We start from the raw sequence: 21405 nt of genomic DNA, 5'->3' as shown, positions 1-21405 counted from the left end.
ATTTCCTGGATAATGTGTTGGGCCATTACATCCATTTATTCACTCACGACCCATCTGTCTACCCATCTAACAGTGGCACTTAAATCCCTTTATGCCTGATGAACCCTGACTGCTCAGGATAATAGTTACCCAAATAGTTAGGGTCTTCTATGGGTCAGCCTTTGCCCCTGGCACTAGGCAGAGGAGTGAGCACATCCTCCTGGCACTTAGAGGCTACTGAAGTCAGGGTGCTCATGGTGTTGAGCACAATTGTCACCTGGGGAATTTGGTGACAAAGCAATTCCCATTCTCACTTCTAAAAACCTGAATAATTAAACCTGGAGAGCAACCTCAGACCTTCACGGGTAGGAAGTATCCTAGGTGAATTCAGGTAGCTCACACTCTCAGAAGCATCACTCTAATTGATGTCTAGTAGCCTAGAAAGGTGAGAAGAAGTTGAAAGTAAGACTAGACATTCCAGGTAGAAATACAGCATTACAAAGGAACAGTCTAGGAGTGTAAACATACAGGGGGTGCCTAGGGAGGAAGAATATTCCAGATAATGGGATGTACAGAGTCAGGGAGAAGCAGTGGGTGGTGTGAATTGAAACTGCTAGGAGGTAGAAAGAAGCTGGATTTTGATAGCAGGGGTTGGGGGTTCATGAGGTTGAGTTTTGGCTTTGCCCAGGCAACTGGAAGTCATAGAAGGTATTTTAACGAGTCAATTAAAAAAATTTTCTGTGAAGCTCCAAGAGCTGGGGATGCACTTGTTTTCTCAACCTGTGTGAGCTCTGGTGCCGTCACCTGTGAGTAGCGGCTTTCCTCATTGAGGAAATGAACGTCCGCCTCACGAGTACTTTGAGGGAGTCGATGGTGTGCAGTAGCAGAGACAGTACCCAGTAATAGCGCCCTTCCTCTGCATCATCATTTGTGCAGGCGCAGCAGCTGTGACAGAGGACAAGTGGGACACGTAACTAGGTGAAGGGTTCACTGCACTGAGTGCAAAGCTGGGGCATGGGTATGTGCACCCAGGGCTAGTTTGTGTGAAGAGGATGAGATGGAGCAAAGAGAGCTGAAATTTTGGGGGGCACTTATTCCACACTCGGGGGCTGGTGTGCTAGGCTCAGGCAGTCTTCAAAATGACTTCAGACTTAACCATGACAAACAGCCATACATAACCCCAGTAGCATAGCGATCCACTCACAACCCTGACTGCTCTCCTTCTCCCTGCCCTGGCTGTCTCCACCTCCTCCCCGATCTCTGTTCCAGGCCACCCGTCCTGGTCACAAACCTACCCCAGCCAAGACCCCTTAAGGAGAGCCCGCAGGGACCTGCCACCTCCAGGTTCTCAGAAGCCCTGCCTTTCCCAGCCTGGGCCACCCCTTCATGGCAGGTGCCCTGGGCTCTTCTTCTTCTGCCCTGTGGACAGGGTGTGGGGTACTGGGAACAGTACCCTCATCTATAGGGTCTGCTTCTCTAAGTAATAAAGAAGTTGGGGGGCTGTCTGGAAGTCTACTCAAGTTGTTGATACATTAATTTTTTTCTCTCTCCTTTGGCCTAAAGATTCCAGCACAGTCACATTATAATTTGGTGGCTGTCCCTGGGTGATTCATCAAACTGGGAAAACCTAGAGGGGAAAGGGTTCAGCTGAAGGACACTCAGTGTGATCACCTTTCTGCCCCTCCTTTCTCAGAACTCAGGGGGCATCTGCAATGGGCCCAGCAAAGGAGGTTCAGTGATTACAGGGATAAAATTCTTGCTCCTGTGGAATCCAGAGTGCAGTGGAAAAGACTTGAGTGAGTGAATGGATGAACACAGGCATTTGTGAATGGATGAATAATGAACAGAGGCATGGTGAATGAATGGCCATGCTTGAAGGAATGAATGAATAAATGCAGTCATGTGTGAGTGAAGGAATAAACGCATGCATTTGTGAATGAATAATATAAGCATGGCAATTGAATGGCCAGGCTTGAGTGAATGAGTGCAGGCATTTGTGAATGAATGAATAATAAACAGGCATAAATGAGAGAATGCCATGTAGGAAGGAATGGGTGGAGGCATGAGTGAATGAATGAATGACTGCATGAATGGCTACATGAATGAATGACTGCATGAGTGAATGAATGAATAACAAACACAGGCATGAGTGAATGAATGTGAATGAATGAAGAGGGCATGAGTGGAATGTAGGCACTATAGGAAACACTGTGGGTATTCTGCCTAGATGTTCTGGGATCCCTGTACCAGGCTATGGGCTCCTACCTCTGCTGGGACCTGCCACTGCAGAGGCAGGCCTTGGACTACTGGCATCCCTTTCTCCCCTATTCTCAGGGGACAGGAAGGCCTGGGCATTTAGTGACCCTTACCCCATGACTGTGACCAGAGACTTTGAGAGCAAAAGATGCCAGCTCCCTTGTCCCTGGTCGGGACAACCACTGGGTCTCCTTTCCCTCTGGTGGGCTGACAGTAGCTGTGGTCTCTTCGTCAGACCAGCCCGGGCTGGCACGGTGCTGCTCCTGCGAGCCCCGCCCGGGGTTCTTTCCTCAGCCTGCCTTGTGGTTCGTTTGACACAACTCTCTTTCAGGAGGGTTGGGGAAGGGAGAGGCAAGACAAGCTCAGCACATCATCTTGGAAATACAACAACCTGGGTCCTTCTACACACCCCCACCCAGTCTGCCCTCGTTGGCCTCCTGGGCACCTTGACTCCACCTAAAAAAGCCAAGTGTGCTTTTCCCTGCTCCAGCCAAACTCCCCAGCTGGTTTTTTAATCTTGGTCAGTGGAATGACTCCACCATCACTCAAGCCATGAACCATGCCCTTCCTGCCTTCCTCTGCCTGAGTCCCCCTGTCCCCAGCCCAGTTCCCGTCCTGTTGGGCTCCAGGTTCTGCCCCTGCTCTCTTCACATGTTAGTTTCCTGTGGCCGCTGTAACAAAGTGCCACAAGCCAGGTGGCTTAGAGTAGCAGAAACCTACTGTCTTTCTGCTCAGGATGCTAGAAGTGTCTTTAAAATACACTAGGTGGCTCAGTGAGAGAAAGGCGGCTGGACATGTCAGCCAATTCTCGTTCACTTACCACAGAATGGACAGGATGGTTGGGAAGCTCCTGGGATTCACTGACAAGCAGTTCTGGAAACCTCCCAAGGATGAGAGATGTGAAGTTTGAACACTCTCCCCTTCTTGGAGTTAATTGATTCAAAGTCCTAGAAATCTCAGGAGGCTAATTGCTGGCAAGAACTCTGTTCACTTCCAGCCTTCAGAGGCCCAGTAAGCAAGGGGAAATATTCATGAGAGAGAGCATTCACAAGAGAGCTAATGGATTGACCGAGGGAGGGGAGGATAATTAAAAAGTTGGAAGAGTCATCTGTAAAAGGCTTGGGAAGCAGCTTGAGCGAGATGAAGGAGTCAAGCAGGATGGAGCTAGCTGTGCCGTTCAGGCCCCGTGCCAAGAGCAGGGGTCACCTGGGGAGGTCAGGAGAGGAGGCCAGAGGCCATTCAGTCAGAGGGTTTCCCAACTGTGTGAGTCCCGGGTCCCCAGGAGAGCATGTTTCAAATGGAAATTGCATTTTTCCTTTATGATCATTACTTCTTTAGTATCCCTGCTCCTCCAACAATGAACTCCCATTTTAGCTTTTCCAAAGAGCACGTGCAGATATTCCTCACAATTGTCACCATGAGGAAGCTGAGGCACAGGCAGGGGGGAGGGCCAGCCAGGGTCCATGGAAGGCGCAGTTCCTGCTGGCCAGCAAGGTCTCTTTCAACTTGTCACTGAGCCATTTGTCCTCAGAATGACTTTGCCCCTGAAAGGAATATGTTTTTTTAAGTGTTTAAATAAAATAGACATAGAGAAGAAGGCATATGTCCTAAGTGTACCAGTTGGATTAATGTTTGGTGTTATGTTGGCGAGGTTCTCCCATGTTCTCACAGTGGCTGTAGGGTGTTCATTCTCTTTGTTGATAGTTTTCTGTTATGTGAATGTGCCATAGTTGATCCACTCCAGTGATGGGCACTTGGGTTGTCTCCAGTTCGTGGCTCCTACAGACAGGGTTACTACGAACATTTTATTTCTTCGGGTAAAGAAGCCCATGGAGTTCTGAGGGGCTCATGCTTAGGGGTGGGACTGCGGAGTCCCAGGGGTACACATCGCCAGGCACATTTCCACAGCGGCTGGATCACTGTCTTCCCACCAGCAGTGCACGGCCATTCCCGTTGCTCAGCTCTTTCCCCAACACTTCTGTTCCTCCTCATTTCAGTTCGACCCATTCTCCTAGTGATGCCGTGCTATAATTTTAATCCGAATTCCTTGATGACTAATGAAGCTGAGCACATTTCTTTCCTCTGTGGAGTCCCGAGTCCATGTCTTAGCCTGGGCTGCTATGACAGAATGCCCCAGACAAGGGGGCTTACCCAATGGGCAGTTTCTTTCTCCCAGTTCTGGAGGTTGGAAAGTCCAAGGTCAAGCTGCTGGCAAATTCAGTGTCTGCTAAGGGCCCTCTTCCTGGCCTGGGCTTGTTGCCTTCTGGCTGTGTCCTTGCATGGTGGGGGTGGGGGTGGGGGTGAGAGAGAGATGCAGTCTCTTTCTTTTCTTACAAGGACACTGCTCCCATCATGGGGCCCCTACCCTCATGACCTCACCAAACTCCAATCACCTTCCAAAAGCCTGTCTCCAAATACCATCCCACTGTGGGTTAGGGCTTCAACACAGGAATCTGGGGGCTAGGGGTTTGATACGAGCTTCCATTCCATGAAAGTCAGAAAAGGGCCCAGTCTGCCCTCTCTGCGATTGTCCACGGGAATTCACCTGTTCCAGCCATCAACCCACAAGAGAACTGGTAGGAATTCTTCAACAGAGGAACGTAAAAACACAAAAGAATTCATCAAGTTACCCTCACAACAGTTGAACTCATCCTATTCCCTTCACTTCACTTGCTAACGTCCACCTAGGCCTGACTCCACACCAGATGCTGAGCGGGGTTCTTTGCCTTATTAGTCGGCGCTATGACGCAGGCTTGTGAAACAGTGGGAATAAGCAGATACACACGAGTGTGCCAGCGTGCCGGTGTGTGCGCACGCACAGCACACAGCCTTCCAGGCCTGCTCCTGGCCACCTCTCCTCTGCACTCTGCCTCCCCAGCTGCTGGCTTTCGTTTCTCCGTTGATGAGGTTCTCACGGTCACTCCCATTTCTGTGTCACACACAACCCCCCGCCAGTCCCCGTAATGGTCCATGCAGTGAAGTGCAGACATGGTGATGGCCTTAAAATAGCGTTTCTTCCGCAGGGTGGTGGTTTGCCCCATGACTTGGTGCCTTGTTTTGAAACCCACGACGCTGGGAGGAGAGAGGGAGGTCGCGGGTCTCTGAGGGCGCAGGGGGGGCCCCACATTTCCCGAAGAGTGGAGACAAGTCCTCCGTGCAACCCACACAGTCAAATCCGTTTCTGGCACAGGGTTGCCATGGATCCGCACACATTGTGGATAAAGTCTTTTTCACCGTGTTATTCGGCTTTTATGTTTCATTATATCCTTTCTACTGTCTCTTTTTTACCTATCAAGATTTCACCTTTTTGAAGGCAAAATGGCCTTACAGCTGATTCGTTATAGCAAAGTGCATATAGCAAAGATGTCTGTGCCAAGAAGGTTACGGCCATAGTAGCAGACTGGACTGTGGTGGTGCCTGGTGGCCTCCTGGCCGGCACTGTGCTCAACAGTCTTTGTGGCCTGGTGGCGGTTCAGCGGGGCCTCACACGCACACAGGCTGCGTGACTCCGGGGTCCCAGAGCACAGTCGGACATCGTTATGTAGTTACTTGTTATGGTTTCCGCAGAGGGGAGCATCGCAGCACAGAAGGTGGAGGCAGGCCGTCTGAGTGCCGCAAAACTTCAGGCTAAGGGAGGACCCCAGAGCAGAAAACGTGGGCAAGCCCCCATGGGCTTCTCCGTATGGAGGGATTAGGAAAGACGGTTTGCATCCAGGAGGCAGAGTCTACTCCCGCGTGGTTCTTCAGGCTCCGGTTGGTAGAAATGTCACCTTGCAGGAAAACCAGGTGCACGGATGCTTTGAAGGGTTTTCAGAGTGTCCCAGCTGCTGCAGGGGTGGGGGGGGGGCAAGGCCCCAGAACTAGAGCATATCAGCGCCCGTGGCGTCTGGTGTGTCAGCCAGGCGAGAGGTGGGCTCTCGCAGGACAGTTCTCATCATCGGGAGGCAGGAACTCTGCGTTTCGCTGGCTCAGGAAAAGGCCCTAAGGTTTTCACCAAAGTCACGGCAGGAATAAAGACTTTCTCTGGCTGACAAGGAAGAAAGTGACCGCAAAGCAGAAGGGGACTCTGCTCTGGAGGGGCTGCCCGACGTTGACAGTGGCTGCCCCGTCACACACACACAGAGGGCGTTTCAGAGCTGATCAGAGGCCGAGCCCGTGGGAAACCGTGTGGGATGTTGGAGGGAAAGGGCCCCGTTTCAAATATCGCCTGCATACTGAATTTCCATCATTAAGAGTCGTGACCTTGATGCCCAAGCGATTCATAAACTCACGTAATAATTGTTTCTATTTATACGGCTGCGTACTGTAAAGAATTTCAAGCGCCTTTCCAGAGCGTATTTACTTTGTGCTAAGGCATAAAACCCAAAAAACGATGAAAAGGGACCAAGTGGAAATAAATGTAGAAAATTACAAGGAGAGGAAAATTAATTTGAATGTGAAAGGTATATGGGTGCAGTAAGTGCTATGAGTGAAACTAAAATATATCTCTTGGCTGAGAAACACAAGAGAAGACACCATCAGTTACACGGGTCTTACTGTGGGGGAAGAGAAACTCTTGTGCTGCACAGGGAAGGCACTAGAAGCCCTGCGGGCACGGCAGCAGCAGCGACCTGTGGCTGTGGGCCTCGGGGAAGGGCCGAGGCCGGGACTCGGAAAGCGTGCGGCCGCACGCTCGTCCACGTGGGAGAGTGGAGAGCACGGCGCCACCAGCACGCTGCCCTGTGGTGAGGCGGGGAAGCCGGCAGTGAGGAGGGACCGAGTTCCTTTCGTCTTGGTTCTCTTGACTGTCCAGCGGACTAAGGTGCAAGGATGCCAGGGGCCAGCTGCTGGTCAGGGCACTGAGCGGCTGTTGTGGTGGTGACGGTGACATCCAGGCCGGTGCGGCAATGGCACCGGTGGCTTCCTGAGTCCCGATGGCGGCCACCAGCGGTGCCTGCGCAGGGCCTGTCCTGCCTCACTTTCCTGGCGGTGGCAGAGGCTGGGGCTTCCCGGCAGGTCAGGCCCATGTTCCTTCTGCTCTGGGAGGGCCTCCCGGAGGTCCAGCTGAGCGTGGTCTCCGCCGGCCTTTCCAGGGACGTCGGTAAGCACCCACCTCCCTGCACTGAGCCCTCTCTGCTGGGAGGACACGTACAGTGCTGCCTGCGTCCAGCACTGAACCCCGGCTGACAGGCAGGTGCGAGTATTCTTCCTATTCTGTGCACGAAGAAACCGAGGCACAAAGAACTTTAAATCGTTTTCACAAAGTCACAAAACTGATAGCTGAGCTAGGACTCAAACTTGGTTCAGTCTGATGCCAAAAGCCTCTCTTTTAAAACTAATTTCCACAAGGAACGGATTCCAGAAACTTTCTGTTGCCCATGGACAGCAGCGTGGGCCTCGACTGTGGGCTGGGCGGAGGACGGCACAGGGGAAAATTGGGACAACTGTACTAGAATAACCATTTAAAACTCTAAAATAAAGTGTTTCTGGGTAACAGTGAATTCCACGGACTGATCCCCCACCAGACCATCTCAGATACTGTGTTGTCTTCTTCTCCAGCGGGTTTGTTTCTTACCCGGTGGGTCCTGGCAGGGCGGGCCCTGGCCGGTCCGTGGTGGGAGGAGAGAGGGGGCAGAGCCTCACACGCAGTCGGCAACGTCCCTTCATCACCACGTTCCTCTCCTTCTGCCAGATCCCAGTTTGGGGACTGAAATGCCCGTCCCCCAGCTGCTGGAAACGTCACCTGTTCATTAAGGCAGGTGAACAATGTCAGAGGGGTGGTTCTTTTTAATCCTCATCTGATAACACTCTTACTGATTTTGGAGAGGAAAGGAAAGTGAGAGGGAGAAAGAGAGAGAGAGTCGTGAACGTGAGAGAGAAACATCGGTAGGTAGCTTCTCATTTGCTCCCCAACCAGGGATCGAACCTGCCGCCTAGGTGTGTGTCCTGACTGGGAATTGAACCTGCAACCTTTGCCTTTTGGTACAGGACGATACTCCAACCAATGAGCCACCTGGACAAGGATAGAGAGGCAGTTCTTTTTTAAAAAATATTTTATTTATTTATTTTTAGAGAGAGAGAGGGAGAAGGAGAGGAAGAGAAACATCGATGTGAGAGAGATACATCAATTGGCTGCCTCTCGCATGCCCCCAACTGGGAACCCAGCCTGAAACCCAAGCATGTGCCCTGAGTGGAAAATGAACTGGCGACCCTTTGGTTTGCAGCCTGTGCTCAGTCCACTGAGCCATACCAGCCGGGATGGCTTCACCTTGCCCACCACATTCTCGCCTGAGCACCTGGAAGGGACGTCTCCTGCTAACAGGCCTGGCCACTCTGTGCTCTGTGGAGAGCTCCCGTGGCCGTGGAGGGAGAGAAACTCACATGACCGCTCAGAAGTGGGGCTGCTCGCGAAACCTCACTTTCCCGGTGGACGTGGCCGTTGCATTGAAGGGTCTGTGAGCCCGTCTCTCTCTTCTCTGTTAGCACCTGGCGAGCGGGCGTGCGGACTCCGTGCGGTCCCCTCCAGGGGGAAGGTGTCTCGGACCCGGCACTGGAGAGCAGCTCCTGGGCCCCACCGGCAGTTCCCAAGGGCGAGAGGTGGACTATGAGTGGGAGAGTCCAGCTTGGCTCTCATCTCCAGTCCAGCTCCGGACCCAGAACTGTTGTTGGTTGATGTTATTTTTTCTAGAACTATCCACAGTCAGAATGCTCAAAGGGAAGTGGTACAACTTACCGATGGGCACAGAACCCTCTCCTCAACTTTCTGATGGATACCCCAGGAAGTGCCTGGAGGGGAGAAGAAAATGCATGTGCACTGAGATGTTACCATGCACCAAGTGCCCGCCACTGGGCAGTGCTGCTGAGGACCCCCGTCCCGTGCGGACTGTCCACTGCAGGGATGTGGAGCGGTGTTTAGAGCAGTCTGCACAGCGAGCTGCTTTCGCAAGGCGCCGAACGTGGGGTCCACACTCCACACGCCGGGGTCCACGTGCTCCTGACCAGCAGCAGTGCCTCACCTCCTCGGGCCTCAGCCAGGTTCAGGGTCACGGTGCAGTGGAGGCGCAGTGTGTGCTTTGCAGTCACTGGGAGCATCTCACCCTGGGTGGGAGGCCAGGAAGGGGCTTCTGCGGCCTGTTTCCTCCTGCAGGGCAGCCCGGGGAGGTTTTCCGACCTGGCTGAGAAGCAAAGGGGATGGAGGGCGGACGTCGGGGATGGAGCGGGCAGCCCCCATGCCTGGGGGTACATACAACCCCTGGGTACAACCCCCACACGTCCTCGCCAAACTCCCACTGAGCCTGCCATCCCTGCCCTCTGTCACCCAGGGAGGGACTCGTCCCTGCGCCTCTTCCTTCCCCTCCAGGACGGCTCATTAGCTCCCGAGCAGTTCCGCTTCCCCGGGTCTGCCTGATGACTCCGCCGGGTGTTCTGCGGTGCGGGCAGGCTGGGGTCTGACCCCTGTAAACGGCCCCTGGGAATGCGGGCGGTCTGTGGGCCCACAGGCCTGGGGGCATAGCTGCATGCTGGTTCCTCCATTTCAGAGGCATTTTTAAATATTTTAGCGTGTTTGAATTCCATATAGCTCTTAAACTAAGGAAATAGGACATAAAACAGAGATTGGTCTCCAAAGACCGGCATTCCTGAACATAAATATAAGATTTAAAAAATTGTGCCTTACCAAAAAACAAGGATCAAAGACCCAAGGGATAGAAATCCCAATTTCTTTTTTGTGAACAGCCCAATCTCATGTGTTTTTAAAGCTAAATTTGTAGACTCAGATACTTCAAATTTATGTTTTTCTATGAAGCTGCTGAATAAAGAATTCATTTCTGGCCTACACTGTCACCTGACTTCAACTTCAGCTCCACTGTTCCCCAGGCTCCGGGATTAAAGTTCTAATAGCCCTGGTTTGTGAATTATTCCTTCTGGGGATAATTTTTGAGAAAGGATGTTATGGGGAGTTTGCACAATAACAGCTGAGTCCCGACAATTTTGCAAATAAAGGTGTGGTTTTCCTCTGTCTTTGGTATGGAAAGCGGTTTTCTCAGGCAGAATTACACACCGTTATTTCCCGTGGTTTTGAGGTCTCCGAGTAGTTTCTCAGCGCACAGTCCGTGCCAAGTGTCCCTGTCACTCTGCACATCTGGAACCTCGGCAGAACCTCGGAGCGGAGTCGGAAACGCGAGGTGTGAATTAGGAGGTGCTGTGCACACGAGCCCTGGGAGCAGGGCTCGCGGCGAGGGGTGGAGGGAAGGCCCTCTTTCTGTCCGTGTTGCCTGTAAGAAAGCCGGAAGCATCTGGGAACATCTCTTGATACTTAAGAATATGAAATCACTGAACATTTTTAGCCAGTGAAGGCTTTGACTAGTATAGATTCATTAGAAACAAATGTCACTGTGGCCTGGGATGGGTATTTTTAAAATATCTCTTGTGCACTTTTGTGAAGGTAAAACTGTTAGGGTTCGCCCTGGCTCACCAGGTGCTGGTCCCTGTCACACTCCTTTCCACCGGGAATCACGTTTCTAGGCTGTGCGGACCGGGGGAAGGAAGGGCTGACTTCCTTCCCAACCCCTGGTTGGTGGCTGAGACAATGCCTCCCTCTCTCCTGCCCCCCACCAGCCCCCACTGGCCCCCCACTGGCTCCACCCCACTGCCCCAAGAGCTTTGTTGTGTCTCTGTTCTCCTTTCTCCCCAAGAGCTTGGGCTGGGTCACTGTGTCGATTAAAAGCCTTTGTAAAGCCTCAGTCTGCTCTGTGAAAACATGAACACGGGCTTGTCTGCGCCCTGCTCCCCGCTCAGGGCGCTGCCGAGCTTTGACAATGGAACGCCACCTCTTCAGAGAGGAGTCGTCACTGTTCCCCCTCATTGTCGATACCTCCAGGTTTGGGAGCCTGCGTGCGTTTAGTCTCACTAATAAGCAATGACATTGGCCCCAATGCACCTCCTTTGTGTTTTGACACATGTCTTCTCTGGGGAACTTTGCTTTGTGACAGTCACCAAGACAATTGATTTCAAAGGAGAAGTACTTGACGTTACTGTGGAAACTTCCGGAAGACTGGAGGAGTCTGGGCATTGACAATCATCTTTTCATTCTGACTCAGACAACTTGATTATCTTTAGTGTTGTGGGGTTTTTTCCTTCTGAACTCCGAAGTACTGGGCTAGGGTAAGCCCCTTCTATGAACCGGAGAACTACACACCTCAGGAGTATTGCTCGAGATGGTGACCTTGCCGTGTTGATACAGTTTTGGTAGTGACCGCTGTTTATGAATGAGAAAGCTGAGGGATTGCGAGGTTGAGGACCTTGTCTAACTTTCTATTCAGAGGCTGTGATTAAAGCGTCAGCAGCTGAAGGAAGGAGATCAACTCCACAGTTCTGGAAAGAATGCTGCAAGTCAATCAGTAACAGTGCTTATTTATGTTTTCGTTTTAATGGTGCTTCTTTCATGTTTCTCTGTTGTATTAGTTACAGTAAAGTATTACATGGAGGTAACATAAACTTTAACAGCTCAATAACCACGTGGTTTAAAGAGTAAAAGATGCTTATATCTTTCTCATGTAACTGTCTGAGGGGAGCATTCTAATCAAGGGTGCCTTCCCTCCATGAAGTCACTCAGGGGCCCAGCTGCCTTCCATCTTGTGGCTCCTTCACCTTGTACAGCATAGTCCCCAACTGCACAAGCAAAGCTGGGCCACCACTACCTCCCAGTTTCATCCAATGGGGAGGGAGGACGGAGGAGGTCGGGGAGGTACCCACCCTTCCGAGGCATCAGCTTGGAGATGCTTCCGTCACTCCCGCCGTAGTCCAGCTAGCCAGCCATGTGCTAGAGTACACAGATTACTTCTGAGGAAGGGAGACTTGTATGGGGGACTATGTAATGGCCTCCACACAAAATCACCCTAAAATTACATATTCCAGCAAGCAGCGTCTGAGGGCTGCACTCGTTCCTTGAGATGGGTTGACTTGAGAATTCATTGTCTGTGTATTTTGCTTCTGTAAGTTCAGTGAGACAGGGAGGGACAGTCACTACCTGCGGGACCCAGCATGCTGCTCAGCACATACTAGACATCCGATAACTATCTGGTGACGACCCCTGAGCCTGGAGGAGACGAGGGCTCAGAATTGCCTTTTCAAGGGCAAAGTAAAGGTGACACCCACTCTTTCCAGTTCCTGGGAGAACGGGCAGGTGTGGATGCAGAGTGGTTCCACCCACTGCCCCCACTCACTGGACTTGAAAGGAGACCCCAGGGCCAGCGTGTCTGGTGATATTGAGCTAATTGAAGAGAAAATGGGATGAAAGGGTTTTCATTTAAAACTCAAAAAGGAATAACAAGCTGAAGGTCGTAAACACCAAATCATAAGTGCCCGAGAATTCTGCCCCAAACGGTGTCTCCGCTGTCCTGCCTCCTCAGCCTCTTGATGTCCCTGGAAAGCTCGTCCTTGTCGAACCGGTGAGGACCCCTCTGATCATGCAGGGGAGGGCTCCACAGGTGCCCCGAGTCAGAGAGACTAATTGGACCCTTCTTGGCCTTGATGTCTGTGGAGAGCACTCTTTCAACTTGAAGCTCAGAGGTTCTTTTAAAGAAAATTCTCTTGCATTCCGCCCTTTCAGCTGTAATGTGCTTGTGGTAAAAAGTCCCCGGATGCTTGGGAGGCACAGCTGGCCCCTGCTGGTGCTCTGTTGAAGCACAGGCCCTGTGTCCCAGCAGACACTCCACGCGTGTTCACGGCGTGCCCGAATCGGTGCGTGTCTGTGAGGGCCGGACCGGGTGGGAAAATGCGAGTTGAGGAGCATTGGGTCCAGTCCCCTTGTTCTACGGATGGTCCCAGGGGGCCTGCAGAGGTCGGGTCAGGGGCCTTCTGTGGAGCCTCGGCCCCGGCTTCCCTGGGTGCCCAGCCCTGAGCTCTGTCCTGCTTCCATCAGCAGGAGACTCCAGAAACCACATTCGCACCTGCTTCCGTGTCGTCGTTCCCAGTGTTCTCTCGGGTCCAAGGACGACGTTGCCCTCCCTCCACGGCGCTCGGCCCTGCTCTGCCCTGTCCGTCTCGGTTTTCTCTTCTGGAATTCCGCCGTCTCCCTCCTGGTCCTTTCTCAGACGTACGCATACACTGGCCTGCTCTTCTCTCCTCATCCTGTTGCTGAGGTTTGCTTTCTTTTCCTTTTCCTTTTTTTTTTTTTGCATGGGGTGAAGTTGGATTATTGAAATGGATGAATAAAAAAAAAAGGGCCAACTGGATCAAATAATTTATTTTTGCATGCATGTTGGTGCCTGCTTTTACAACATGAGTTTACCAGCTCAAAAACAGAAACCTCAGCGCTGGGCCGGAGTCAGGGCGGCTCTGCTGTGATTTGCTGGGAAGGTGCCTCAGTGAGTGAAGCTTAGAGTATGATTCTGAGTGTCGGCTCTTCCCAGGGTCTGTGGGTTTCTTTTTTCATTTTATCCCCACAAATTAACAAAAAGGGGACCAAAACTCACCTGTTAAAAAAAATCGAGGCAGTTTGCATCATTGAGACAAGCGTGCATTATGGTGGTTTACATGGGAAGGAAGACTGGACATGTTCTTGGGTGGGAAAGGGTGGGACCAAGAATGCAGGTTGAGATTCATTCAGTCACCAAAAGCTCCCACGCCGATCGGCCGCCTTAGCGACAGGGGGGAGAGAGTGCGGGCCGTCAGGCAGCCTCCGAGCTGGCCCCCAGGAGCGGTGGTCTAAGGGGGGACAGAGAGTCAGTTAGAAACACCTGCTGGAATCCAGCTGTTTCCTGGGACCAAGGCAAACGTGGAGGCGGAGCACCGTGATTTCAGGGGTTCCCTTTATTTGCTGAAGGGGGCACAGGGAAATCCTTCCGGTAAGAAAGCTAGAGTGGACCCCAGGGCGAGGTCCTGGCCAGGCCGCCACCCCTCATTGCTGTGGTCCTGCCATTCACCAAGCAACGGTCCCTGGTTCAGAAGCGGCAGTGACAGCACGTGCTGTGTCCTGGACGAGGCTGTGCAACGTTGTGTGTGTGTACACGTGTGTGTAGGCGGGTCACAGCATTTAACAAAAGTGAAGGAATATCGCTTTCATTCTAAGCACCCCGATTTTGCCTTTGGAATGTTTTGGTCTCCCTTTTCTGCCCTCTTTGCCCCTAATTTGGTTCCCAGCCATTTCTAAGTTCTCCTTCCAAATGCGATGCTCCTCTGCTACCCTTGTGGGTGGCTCATCTCTTCCTTGTCCTTGTGTCCCCAGCCTCATCATCACCCTCAGGCCCACCTGGGCCACGCGTCCCTGTCCGCCTTCTCTAGCGTTGTGCTGTGCTGGGCCCCTGAGGGAACGGGCCAGTCCCGGAGCGAGGCTGGAGGAGCGGGAACAAGCAGGCTCAAGGGCCCTCTCTGCCACCCTCCGTGGCTTTCTGCTCACGGCCACCCACTCTTCCCAGGCCTGTGGCCACTGTACCAGGGTCAGAACTCTTCCTGGTAGATGCGGAGGCTTTGCAATTCACAAGGCACGTTCACACTCTCATACGTGTGAACTTGGTGAGGTTGTGGGTGTTTTTAAACACTACTTTTGTCCACCTTATACAGTAAGCATTTTTCTGTGTTGTTCTTTGGAAATATCTTTCGAAGGTTGCTGTTGTTTGCAAGCAGCAGAAAGTTCTCTACGGTCGGACAGCTGGGGCATTTTCAGTCCTTAGTTTCAAGCCACATCGCGCATCTTGGTGCAGAAGTTCCAGCCCCACATCTCAGGTTGTTTCCCTGAGTCGGGTCCCTGGAAAGGGACCTTCTGAGTCAAGGGTTATGGAGTACATTAAGGTTCTTGAGCAGTGTTTGTCTTTGCTTTACCAGCTTTAGTTTCAAGTGGTCCCTTGGCAGGTATTTAAACAGTGCCTGGGAAAGTTCTCCTAATGGGAAGGCGTGAGAGCATCATTAGAAAGACCTTGTGCAGTCTGTGGGGGGTCAGCACGCACACCCCACTGCTAACTGGGCTCGCTCCTCACTGAGGACTTGGTGAAATCCCTAGTCAGTGGTGACCAGGGACGCACGTCGGTCGTTCCTGCCAGAGTGTTCTTCTGAGGCGCTTGCCTCCCCACATGAAGTTATGTCCCAGGACAGTCTGTGCTCGATGGCTCCGCCCTGGGTCACGGACTCTCTAGCGTGTACCCAGGACTCTGTCTGCAGAGAGAGTGGACTCTCCTGCCACTGCGCCCCACTATGTCCACTCCCAACCTGCTACTTCCTGCCCCCTCTGTGCGGTGACAGGGTGTAAGGAGGCCTGCCCCCTCCGGGGAGGTTCCGCAGGATGTTTGGCCCTGGCGTCTGTGTCTGTGAGTAATTACTCTCTGTGGGCCCGTGGCTGTTAGCACAAGGCCATGTTCTGTGGCCATTTCCATGGATCCAAATGGCTCGTAGGCATGTCCCAAGTGCATGCGTCCCAAGTGCACTCATCCCAACTATGTCCCTTCTCTGGGCACCAGTAGTTTGTTGTCTCACTGCTCCCACACTCATAGAGCTTTGCTAGCGCACAAGCAGGTTTTTAATTTTAATTACCTGTCCGGCTTTGGCATTTGGGCAGCTTTTGTGCTTTCCTAGTGACCTTGTATCACATTAGTCTTTGTGACACTGAGTGTTGAGGATGGTTGGCTATTCTTGCCATTCCTGCCATGTATTCGTGATATTCTTGGGCAACTGCAAGTGCCGGTGCCGCACGAATGCGCCCTGGACTGTGGGTAGGAGCAGAGGGGGGTGGGAGGGGTGCACGGGACGGAGGAGGCACAGCAAGTGATGAAGACGTCCACGCCAGCACCGCCTGGCTCACTGTGGGGGTCGGGGGGCAGTCACGCAGCATGTTAGAAACCGAGGGGAGAATTTAGCTCATATGTTTGGAGTCTATAACAAGCTAATTTGCTCCCCAAAGACACTTCTGCAAGAAGGAAAGTCTGCCTGGGCAAAGGAAGCCGATTTTAAGGAGTTAGAGCTCTTGGCTCAAGTGAAACTGTTGGGGAAGAAACCTCTGGTGGAAACCAGTAAACACTGGCTTTGCAAACATCACCTCCAGCTAGTTGCCCGCTCGGTGCTGAAGCCCATGGAGATAAGCTGAGGGGCAGCCACACAGAGGAACTCATGAGCCTTCATGAAAGTTTAATTTGATTTCGTGAAAAGGGAACAGCTTGTATCCGGGCTTGCTGTGTTTAATATTAAAGCAAGGATGAGCTCCTAAGACAGAGATGGAGCTGGCAAAAACCATAATCCAAGAGCTATGTGTATGTGTGTGTGTGTGAGAAAGAGATAGAAAGTGGGGGAGGGGGAGATGCAGATTGAAAAAGAGAAAGTAAAAAAGAATGAAACAGAGAGAGAGCCAGAGCACACACCCGACAGGGTCAGAGGGAGAGTCACCCCAGGTCCGGTGGTGGCAGTGGGGGCACCTGCTCAGACCTCATCATCACCAAAAGCCTCAAATGCAGCCTTTTCCGCAAACCGTGCCTGGCGAACATTTGCAGGAGGTCCAGCGGGGAGCGTCCTCGGATGAACTCTCACGCCCAGTGGGGCCTGGAACACGCGCCAAATCGATGCTTTAAAATAAGTCGTATGATTATTCTCTGTAAATCATCATGGCAGTGCTGTGTGCTTTTGTGTGCTAGAAGTGTGAATTTACTAAAAGTGAACATTTGAAACAGGCCATGGTTTTTGTAAGGCTGTTTTGGCACTTCCATCTTTTTTAATATAAGGAGAAACTCTTAAAATGAGAAGTGGCCAGGGGTCTGCCAAGAGACCCCATCTGAGCCAGAGCCCAATACCAAACGTGACAGTAATAGGAGGATTAATGACAATAGCAATGGCCAGCCAGTGAGCCTGATGAGCCAGGTGCTGAGGGTCTGTCCTAGCTGCTGTGACCCATCACCAGAATGTACAAGTCCTGCTCTTTGACGCCCACCGCACCCTGCAGGTAGGTGGGGAAAAGCGGCCACCATCTAGGGCGCATGGGCATTTTTTTATTACCTGGTGTGTTTTATACTTATTAACAGTCAACTGTGTTTGTTCTCCAGCCAGTTCGTGGCAGTTGTCCTTGTTAACAAATATTTAATTCACGACTGGGCAATGTGATGAAATACGACAGAAACAACTTCCTCTTGCTGGGAACATCACGCTGAAGGCTTTGGAAAGAATTTATTAGGCTACTCTGAACCAAGCTCCCTAACTTGCTAGGCAGGTTGCCTGTACCTTCTTTTATAATAGCCACCCCCAAAGTTAGATATTATCCTTACCGTGACCACAGCCAAAATGAAGCTCAGAGTTTTAAGTATCTTACTCAAGGTTACACATCTCATAAGTAACGGAACCAAAATACGAAGCCAGACCGCCAGGCTCCAAAGCCTGCGTGCTTCCTGCCTGCCTGCAGTGACCAGCCAGCGCCCATCCATGCCTGACACTGTGTTAGGCAGGAGGAGTAGGGCTGAGCGAGACACGGCCTTGGCCTTGAGCAATTCAGAGTCCTCAGGGCCAGGCAGACCAGGAACCAGACCACGACAATGAAGTGCACGTCCATGCTCTGAGGGACGGGCTCCCTGGGAAGGTCCATATGGGGCCTCTGACTGGAGGAAGCTTCTGGAAGGGGGGTTGGGTCTGATGCACAGCAGGCAGTTACCAGGCCAGCGTTCTACAGTCTGCCCTGGACCACCGCAGCCCAGTTGAAGAGTGGCCTTCCCTAGTGAAACTCAGTCCTCACGGCCCAGCCTGGCTGGGTGCTTGGGGAGCCTGGGGGAGGGATGCGGGGGCGGGTGGGAGCCGAGGCTGGGCCGCTCTCCATGTCCATAGGTGGGGATGACACTGCTGTCCCAAGGCTTCCCTAAACACCACTGTCACTTCTGCAAGGTAAACAGGGCTCCGTCAGAGGGCTGGAAATTGCTGATCTTGTCTCACTCATCGGTGCAAAGGCAATGAGTGAAGGCCGGGTGGGGGGATGAAGGCCCCGGGGACTCTTCCAGGCTCATTTGATGTGAGAAGTGCTGCGCCTGCCATATTTAGTGGCAGGCCTGGGAGTGTGGCTGCGAGCTGGCGAGCACACTCCCCCTTGACTCCCATGTGCCCTGCAACCCTGCCTGCCATCCTCGCTGAGCGGTGGCTCCACCCTCCCGTGGAGCTGGGCCAAGGGACCAGCTCAGATCCTCACACAGCCCTTATCTGCCAAGGTTACAGACTTTTCTTTCTTTCTTTTTTAAAACTCCTAGTTTCACAGAAATTGTCTCTTCTTCTCATGGGGCCTCTGAGGTTCTTTGGAGGCAGTGAAAAGCTTCAGAAATGGTTCGACACATAGCAGTAGTGGGAAGGGAGGAGGGAGGGCCAGCCGCTACTGGAACCTGAAGTCACAGGAACAACAGCTCCAGGGCCCCGGACGCCATGCCCCTGAGTGACTCTGCCTTTCATAGCTACAAATACTTGACGGCTGGGCAGGGCGCCTGCCTGGAAGTCCCCCGTTCCCCCAAGGTGCTGGGGTGAAGCTTTCTTGTGCCCTTGAGACTGTGGCATGTACTGTATCAGTTCAGCCCTTCGACTGCGTCTGAGCTCAGGGCCAGCCCTTCTGGGGGACTGCCCAGAGAGCCTCGCCCATTCTCCAGGGCCTGGCAGCAGCGGGGTCTGGACCTGGCAGTGAGGGTGTCTTCTGCCTCACCCACGGAGAGCTGATCAGAGTCTTAGCCCCTCAATTAAAAAAGCCGCAGAATCAACACTTTACACAAGCCTCCTTGCCTTCTCAGGATGTCTAATTAATGATGTGAGTGGGCAGTTTGCTGAAGCCCTGGCTGATTAATCCGTTGAGTGCTGGAGCCTCCTTGTTTGCCTCTCAGTCCAGTGAGTGAAGTGTTAGATGGGATCCAGTGTTAGTGTTAGATCGTGGTCCCCATTCACCAGCATCCCAGGGACCTTTCTTTCCTCTTATCTCCCAAGGTAATTGCCCCAGGCTGGCTCCTAAAAATCTAGCCTATTCCGCCCTCTCTGGCCTGAATGGTCCAGGGCGGGTGGTGGCTCGGGACAAAGCCATACTCCTCAGCTGTCCCAGAAGGGCCACCGCTGCTGACTAGCCGCTGCCATCCCCAGGCCACCACTTGATTGGGCTCAGTTTGGCTCTTCACAGCAGATAGACTTGTGCAGCTTTCTCATTAATAACAAGCAAGAGCTCCCGTGAGCTTAACGTGCCATCACTTGCAAAGTGGCTTTTACACCTGCTGTGATGAGGAGCCGAGGGCAGTGATTATTACAGTCTTTCTCTAGCAGAGGGGGAATGCGTGCTTAGAGAGGTGGATGTCAGTTGTCCAAGTTCACTGCCTTTATATCTCTCATTGCCACAGTTTCGATGCAGAACATACCGCCTTCAGACTCCATGGCATGTGACAAGGAGAGTTTGTTTAGTTCTCTTATCTGGCACTAGCTAGCTGCAAGTCAACTGATTTAGACTGGGTCTCTCTGGCGCGGTTTGGTTCTGCTCCGTGAGTGTCTCTGGGCCCTCCCTGAGTTGGGCAAAAGAAGTCAAATGGCTAAACCAAGTGAAAGATTGGGACACCTCCCCTTTTAGTGAGTGGGAGATGCCGTCAGGTCATGTGGCCTGAGGCACATGTCCAGAAGGGACCAAGAATCCATCGTGTGGCCTGCCACAGTCATGCGGCGGGAATAAGCAGGGCCGGAAATCTAGCCCGGGTTTTACTCCACATCCTATGCCTTCCTATGGTACAAACGTTTGGGGCACTTTCTAAAAATGGAGTCAGAGCAGAAAAGAAAAAAAGACAAAGTCTCTGTTGTGGAGTTTAATTTCTAGCGAGGGCAGGAAAATAGCTAAATAAGGGAAAAAACCACCTAGCATCATGTGCAAGGTGGACCAGGCACTGGGAAACTTCTGTGAAGGGCCTGATAGTAAGTATTTGAGGTTTGGCAGTGCCATCTGGTCTGTGTTGCGACTACTCATCTTGCATTGAACAAAAGAGCAGCCAAGGACAGAACAGGTGCGGCTGTTTGATGATAAAACTTTATTTACGAAGAGGGGTGGGGACAAGACTTGGCAGTGATGGATGGGAGGGGCATGGGGGCGGAGACTAGGTCCCGATAGTGGGAGGACGTCATCAGGTATGAGGAGCAGGTGAGCAGGGGCAGGCAGAGGTTCCAGGGGAGAAGAGCCTGACATGTGTGTCCCCAGAAAAGGCCAGTGTGGTTTGGGCTAGTGGGAGAGAGGGAGAGAGAGAGGAGGTGATGTCTGGATTTAAATTAATTGAGTTTTCTTCTAAGCGTGATATGGCAACTTCGGAGAGGACTTTTTGCCAACTCCACACAATTAGGGAGCCCCACGGTAAACAGCATCTAACCCCGGCACGCGGGAGGTGGGCAGATGACAGTGTCGTCTCCCAGGTGGAGGACAAAAACAGGGCCGTATACTAAACGTGACAAGTTCAGGGGAGGCCCGCATCGCAGCCCTACAAACTCAGACAAAGTGACCACGTAGGATAGTCAAAAATTTAAAAAATGAACTAAAAAATGTTATAGAAAAACTTTGAGCTGAGCACTTGTTAAAAGACAAGAAAGATTTTATGTGAACTCCTGCAGCAAGGGAGAGAGAACTTTGGGACAGACTTGGACTGGACTCCGAATACGGCAGAGATTGCTGAGGACTTAGAGGGAAGGTCAATGGTTGAAAACTGCTAAGAAGAACATGATTAGACGCCGGGTGTGGGGAGATGCTTGTTAACCCGGCTTCACAGGATCCTTGCTAAAGGCAGGTCACAGGTTTAGATATCAAGGGTGAGGGATGGAGGATTTGATCTCATATCAAGAGTTCAGGAATTCTCACTAAATTGACTCAGAATGATTCTTTATTGTAACTGCACTTGGCAGCCTAAACAGGGCAGTCAGTCAAGGTCAAAGTCTAGTCAAGAAGAGGTCTCAGAGGAGTGTGACTGAAGTTTGGTCAGGAAGGGCGTCTTTGTCAGAAGTCATCATCGGGCTTTGAGCAGAGGGGTGACATGATCTCATTTCCAGCTGCTGAGACTGGCTGATCTTTCCAGAAGCGATTACCAGGAGACCAGAGAGAAGCAGGGACATGGGTGAGAAGAACAGGTCTGTAGCCCGGTGGGGGGAGGTACCGGTGACCTAGATGAGAGATGGAGTCGTGAAAATGAACAAAAGGGTGTGGGTGGGGAGGTGTTTAGAAGGGAGACATATGGACGGTTCCAAGCA

Source organism: Artibeus jamaicensis, unplaced genomic scaffold (assembly GCF_021234435.1).
Source record: "Artibeus jamaicensis isolate MK-2021 breed Jamaican fruit bat unplaced genomic scaffold, CSHL_Jam_final scaffold_916, whole genome shotgun sequence".
NCBI classification, from domain to species: Eukaryota; Metazoa; Chordata; class Mammalia; order Chiroptera; family Phyllostomidae; genus Artibeus; species Artibeus jamaicensis.
The sequence above is the reverse complement of the archived record's forward strand: the minus strand, read 5'-3'. Positions refer to the sequence as shown.